The 7,194-nt window shown below is 35.1% G+C and overlaps 2 non-coding genes across 2 annotated transcripts; both read left to right on the top strand.

Annotated features, from left to right (window-relative positions):
* Window positions 1-3,982: 3,982 nt before the first annotated feature.
* Trnaq-uug (transfer RNA glutamine (anticodon UUG)) lies at window positions 3,983-4,054 on the top strand. Its single transcript has one exon. It is a non-coding gene; the product is annotated as a tRNA-Gln (tRNA).
* Window positions 4,055-5,742: 1,688 nt separating this feature from the next.
* Trnaq-cug (transfer RNA glutamine (anticodon CUG)) lies at window positions 5,743-5,814 on the top strand. The gene has a single exon. It is a non-coding gene; the product is annotated as a tRNA-Gln (tRNA).
* The last annotated feature ends 1,380 nt before the right edge of the window (window positions 5,815-7,194 follow it).

Here is a 7,194-nt window from a genome sequence, read left to right as displayed (position 1 = left end):
ATGCACAGAACGACATTTTAATAAACACTGGACTTTGTTTGTTCTGCACTATAGTCGATGAGTCGTTCAACGAGGAAACTGACTTCCTCCGTGATGATAAGAAGAAATCTACATCGTTTGACGCCCTGAAAATCTCCCGCCTTTCTTTCTCGTGTTGGCGAACATAATAAAAGCTTCTCGAGAGAAATCCGATTGTACGAGTAAAGACTTTCTAGTGCACGAGAAAGATTATGAGCATTGAGGCTTGGCGTTAATGTATTGCTTGTTAAATAACGTTAAGTGAAATTTAAAAATCGTTAGATAGCAAAAAGAAAGGCGCACGGCAGCGAAGCTATATTTAAAACTATCGTTCACGCGCGTCATATCGAAAAGAATTGCCAACTGAAAACTCTCCGCGAGTGCATTAATCAATCACACGTATACGCAACATTGACCAGATTTATCATACACATGCGAAATTCGTCTCTCGATCAAAATACGTATGGCGCGTGATTTATTTTGCTTTTCGCGATAGAACGTGCTGTTTATTATTTGCTTTTTTCTTGCACCATTTCTAGCTTTGCTACTTTGCTTTGCATTTTGATAAATAGGTTTTGACAAGACACTCACGCGATAACTCTTATTTTCATTTTTATTCATCAAAAACTCTTCCTGCTACATTGGAACAGAATTCGTTTGATTAACGATGATTCAAATTGACAAATGTTCGATTATCGCTTCTCCAAATGTGTGTACGTATGTATGGGCCACAACCGTTATCGCAATTGAACATTTGATCGAACTTGATAAGCTTTGATAAGCTCAAAGTACATGGTTTAAGCAATTTGTAAAATAAGATTTTTGCTTGAATGGTTTTTACATGAATAACTTTAACAATTGAGAATATAACGTAAATAAGAAATTTTCATAACAGTATAATTTTTTAACGATTCTAATATTTTCATCACGACGAAGCTTTCGCTCAGACGAACTGCGATACGGAATCCGACCTTGAAAAATGAAAATACCAAAGCGGATATATGCAGAAATTGATTTGCGACCGTTCGGTATAAGCTTTTCCTCTTCCATATACATGTATACATACTCGCATCAAGTTTTATCGTCCAAACCCCGCCGTGGTGATTTATTCGCCACCAATACACCTCGATGGTTTTATTTACGGCGCAAAACAATTATTTTATTGTTTGATAGATTTTACCACCTTTTACCGTTCCTACTCCCTCTTTATCTTTGTCAAGGTTGCCACGCAGACACCACGTAAACCAAACGCTTTGTTTTCATCAATACTTTTCTTTTTATAGATTGAATGCCGCCAACTCACAAAATGACGTTAAGCTCTCAATCGATCGACACGCACTCGCGACAAAATCTACTCTCGTACTAAAATAATATAACAGACTAGCTTCGTATCGGATATAAACAGTAAAGCAACGGCGTCATAATACATTATTCTATACCAGTTAATTGGTATTCTATCAACGCGCTAAGAGAGAGAGACAGAAAAGATTTCAACCTACTTTGAAAGTAGTATACTTGCGCGCAACGACATGTTTTACGAGAAGTATATATATAAAATACTATCGTTTCGCGACACGAGATAAAATACAGCCCAAGCTTCGTTAGAATATTATGCCGACAAGTGGTAAGTAATTATTTGTTTTATGAGCATTCGACGAGGCATATACCGATAGAATGCTTCATATCCTTTGACGTGTAACTCATTTTTTTGCAATGTTTAGTTTATTGTAACAATTTTTCTTCTCGTAAGAGTAACTTTTACTAGTTTTACAAAATATCTCACTCGAAATGAGAAACTTAAAGCGAGAAAGATTGTAGATTTAATTTGTTTCAATACTCAATACATTTTTTACAAATGCAACAGCATTTGAGAAATGTTCACCCTGCGTACATTACTCAGTATGAATTTGCACAATAAATACTAATATTACTAATCAAGATTTGTCAAAAGAAAGTCTCGAAAAGCTTATATCATCTACGCTCTTCCTAATCGCAAGGCCATCTTATAAAAATTGAAAGATCAAGAAACAACTTGTGTTTTTTTGCGTAAACGCAGTGGAGAAACCAGCACACATATCGTCAAAGAGGCATTCGAGTATCGCATGCGCGATTAATAAAACGAGAAGCCGAGTGAGCGAGGGAGAGAGAAAGTCGCTTCAAAGGTAGATATAAGCTCTCACGACGGGAGGCTTCCGTGATTGATAGGCCCAAAAAACCACAACTAATAAAAGACTTTTCTGCAAGGCGAGGGACGGAAACTGGGTTAGTTGTTCGATGGTCTATCGATTTCAATCACCTGCTACGAATGAATCGCAGGAAACCTTTCCTTTTCCTTCATCATCACTCAAAATAGAATCACACCGCGACATTTCAATATGCATGCACGAATTGACATTCGATCCTTCAGCGCGAATGGAGGAAAAAGCAACTAACAAATCGGTGAAAAGCGATCTTTCGGAAAAACAATTGTCACTTGAGAAAGCGCACTTTCGGTACTTTATAACCAGCTTTCTTTACGTCTTCGACTCGTATTAAAGAGATATATCCTCCTCTCATCCACGACGAAATACAAAGTCGGTAGCGCAAACTTGTACTATACGCGAACTGAATAAAGCTTGATAACTGGATCGTCACTCTTTGGAATTCTCGCGGGCTGTAAGCGATTGCGTGGCTATGGTTACTTTTTTTCTCCTTCCGCCGTACGCTCGTCGCTGCAACTATGTCATTTCTATGCATTTTTTTTCGCAATATCGTCAATAGTGGGATGTAGATGATATGCATTTCATTCTTTTCGTTTCATTGAAATCTCACTTCCGCGGCAACACGTTTACGCGATAATGAGACTTCAAATTAACGCGTCGAACGAATCAATAAAATGTTACTGCTGGCAATCTCCCGGGAATGTCAAAATCACGAGCGACGTGTGTCTTAATCGACTTCCTCTTAATTGAATAACTCGAGCGAGCCGCGTTTTATCGCATAATTAGCGCTCGACGAACTTAAATAAATCATTCGGTAAGGGGGAGGGGCATTTCTATGTTTTATATATACGCACTGATAATTGAATTCATATTTATTGGCGGTATATCCGTACACACACCATGGTATATATGCTTTCTCCATTCGGGTCGTTCAATGATGTCAGCGTACTGTATATTATGCGATTGGAATTCCTATGTGCTATACGGTTTTCTAATCGTTTATTAATTTATTCGCTAACTCGAGCGGCTCTCTCGCGTGCATGAATAATTTCTCATTATTTTTCTCTTCTTCTTCCTTTCGATTTCTTACGTCCATAAACTAAAGATTATTTTTACTTCGCTAAATTTATTCACAAAGTAAAGCATTTATCTGTACACTTACATCTCAATTTACCGTAATAATGTCAAAATAATTTGCGAACTGTTTGACTGTGCGACAGAGAAAAAATTGCAAAAACTGGCTACATTACAGTGTTAACTCGTTTCAAAAAGCGACGCTCATTTGCACGCCTCACACTCCCGGTGCTTGCACTACTAGAGCTCGCGGCCGTTGCGGCTGCACTGTTTGAGGAATCAAGTCGAGTCATTGATATAACGGTCATTGATGTATCATGAAAGTGATCGGTGCTTTGCCCGTTGATTACCATAGATATCATTTATTTGCATTCCTTTCGTACCAATTTATTTCTCCAAAGATTTGTAAACACTAGGATTTGACTAAGATTTTTAAACAAAAATTAACATATTTATGTTTTTTACTTGTCACTCATGAAACCAGTAATTTGAGACCGTGGTTATTGAAGATTAAAAATTATTGGCACACAAAAATGAAGTTTTTCGTCAAAACGAACGTACGGACATGTCTGATACGCAATAATATGAATTGCTTCGCAAAGATTAGGGTAGAATGTGGCATAGGCTAAAAAATGAGGATGTATATAATGTACGATGGCCTATGAACATTGATTAAAGATGAACCACGCGGTCCCATGGTGTAATGGTTAGCACTCTGGACTTTGAATCCAGCGATCCGAGTTCAAATCTCGGTGGGACCTTCTTTTTGAAAAACTTTTTTAAAATTGTATATATAAAATTGATTTATTTATTAATACGATAGCGTACAGGAAATATAATTTATCCAATTATTTAAACAATTGATTGAAACGCCTAATTACTATATGTATAATCATGTGAATCATCGTATCCGTGTCGGTATGATAGAGTTCTACCGTAATCGATACACTAATTTCTGTTGTTCGTTCATATTTATATTAATAAATAATAATTTATATTAATTATATATAATTATTACTTTGTACATTACTATAAGCCATATTATAGAAAATCTATAAATGCATAAAACAATTAATTAAAAGGCAATGGGCACACACAAACTCAATATTATGTATGTACATTATTAACATTGAAATTCACTAACTCATCTATAAAGTAATCAAATCGTTAAAGCAACAGTGAACAGAAAGGTGTTAAAAATGGATAGTTGTAAAATTTACTAATGTTTTTCATTTAGTATCATAACGTTGTCAATACAACATACCAAAGAATACTTTGCTAGTTTTCCAATTACTAGTTTTCTTCAATTTTAAAATACGGCTATTTAGTAAATCTAATGTAAGAAAACGTCTAATAAGAATTTCTGTTTTATTACCTTAATGATTACAATACCCAGCCATAATTAATTTTATCGTAAGCACTGACTTATAGCATATAATTAATGTTAAGAGGCGCTTTATGAGAAATAAAAAGTTACGAAAAGACGGAGTTACTAATATGACAAATTATCTATTAATTGTCGTCTTAAAACAAGCGACTCACTTGCCGTTAACGTCACAGCCGACTTGCGGTTTAAATCAGATAGACAAATTATACAAGAGATTCGAGTGAACACCGGTAGCAAGACTGGTTTTAGCGTCTATATGAGTGGAAAAAGTAACGGATACAAAATGATCATATACTTGCTAGCTTGTACTTTTTCTTCATTCATTTCTAAACGGCTTATTATTTTGAAAAATCATTTGAATTTCGGCTGTTTAATTATTATTAAATTATCTAACAAAATGAAAGCACTTCAGAATTTGAATAGATGATACTATTGATTATATCGATAAGACAGAGTTCTATAGATTTCTTGTAGACTGAAAAATTAATATTCTGAACATTATGAATAATTAAATCAATCAAATTGATATTATTTATACACGTAGTAGAATAAAATTGTAATATCGACTACAATATCGAATCGACTTCACTATTCATAACTGGTATGAATTGTCAACAATGTTATGGAATTATTGGCTATTTTTAGTAAATTGAATATTATACATAAATTGATAAGATGTACATAAATAATTATTTTCTTATTTAGTAAAAAGAAATCGCTTTTAAAACGATAACCTACTTTGGCTTTTATATTATGCTCAAAATCTATATTTATTTTATGAACTTGTTTTTTATTTTTTTAATGACCTGTTACAATTACCATATAATCATTCTCTCGTTATTGAAATGAACTATAACTTAATGTTACAGTTCGTTTTATTCGCATTACATACTCCAAGTAATGTTCGATATCAAAAATATAAAAATGAATTCCATCGTATTGATTTATGAAATGAAAACTGCATTTGTAATTATATAACAACTTTTTAATAGTTCGTAACAAGTTCTTGAAAATAGACCACCTTGATTCTGGGATTCAGAAAATAGGGGTAGCAATCTCGAGGGTCCCATGGTGTAATGGTTAGCACTCTGGACTCTGAATCCAGCGATCCGAGTTCAAATCTCGGTGGGACCTTGTTTTTTTTCATTTAATTAATTTTTTTATTTGCACAAACTTTTAAATAAATTTAATTAAATATTACAATTATTGATATTAAAATATCTTAGTTCAATCATTCGATTTTATTTATTCGAGGAATAAATGAAATCTTCAAAGTGAATAGGTAATTAGTAACTTAGCTAATCCAAGCTGATCGTTTGCTACAAATTATACCTCAATGAGACAATCACAACCACTTTTGAAACTACAAACCCACATACTAAAAATAGTAGTAAAATAATCTAGTTAAACATCAGATCTAAAACTATATGTACGGTTAACTGCATGAATTTCAAGTCGTGTAAAAAAAACTAGAACCTTCGTAAATTAAGACAAAAATCGATTTTTATCGATGTCCGCCCATCGTGCGCGCGCGGCAATATGACCCCGCGAAAATTGTAATCTCGAGCGTTCATCGCACTAATTTATGAGATGTGCCGCACCCGCCTTGGAGACCTTTCACTATATGTATACATCTGCGCGGGTGTCCGTGCTGTGCCGCTGTTCTCGATCAGACACATCCTTTCTCTAGTACTGCTCTCTGCTGCATCGCCGCGGAGAAAGTATTTACGACCTGCGATCAATCGGCCGTTTTTCCTGTAAGGTGGGAGAGAGAGAGAGACGATCATGTTCCGAGATTATTGTTGTTGGAAGGAAAAATCATAAATTTTTGTCGTGCGATAACAATTTATGATCAAAAAACAAGGTTCGAAATTTTTTTCATGGAATTCGAAAAATGCAGATGAAAGTATTCCATAAAATGCGTGAATGTCCGAAGTAAAAAAAGATAAACGACTTCTCTTTCTCTCTCTCTCTCTCTCTCTCTCTCTCTCTCTCTCTCTCTCTCTCGCATCAGTGATCCAATTCCAAAAGTACCGTATCGCGTCAGCATCAAGTAGACCGCTAATGCAGTAATTCCATCAAACGTAAAACAATAGAATAGGCGCATTGAAAGAGTCGAGGGGCATCGAAGTGCTTTTCACTAGATTTGCGATTTATCTCTAGTTTGCTTATCGAGTTGCAGTTAGGCAAATACTGTAACATCTGATATGTTTAAGTGTATTTTATTGTTACACGTTCGCGTGTGAAAAATTATACCGGGAATCATTGATACGATTGGTTTTTTTATTTTGCTGAGAAGTATTGGCACAGAGCTACGCATTTTCACTCTGCCATATTTGGCACTGTGCGCAGGGTCGTAAACGAGAAAAGAAAATTGGCGAAAGCCCATCAAATCTTTCAAACATTTATTCAATTAACAAAACACATAAAAGTACAGCTGCGCGTAGACGACTACTCCAATCATCATCACGATGGATAAAATCTGTAAGACAGGCTGCGCCGCGCGCACATGGA

This window comes from Phymastichus coffea, unplaced genomic scaffold (assembly GCF_024137745.1).
Source record: "Phymastichus coffea isolate CEN01 unplaced genomic scaffold, Cenicafe_Pcof_1.1 PCOF00063, whole genome shotgun sequence".
Taxonomy (NCBI): domain Eukaryota; kingdom Metazoa; phylum Arthropoda; class Insecta; order Hymenoptera; family Eulophidae; genus Phymastichus; species Phymastichus coffea.
The sequence above is the reverse complement of the archived record's forward strand: the minus strand, read 5'-3'. Positions and strand labels throughout refer to the sequence as shown.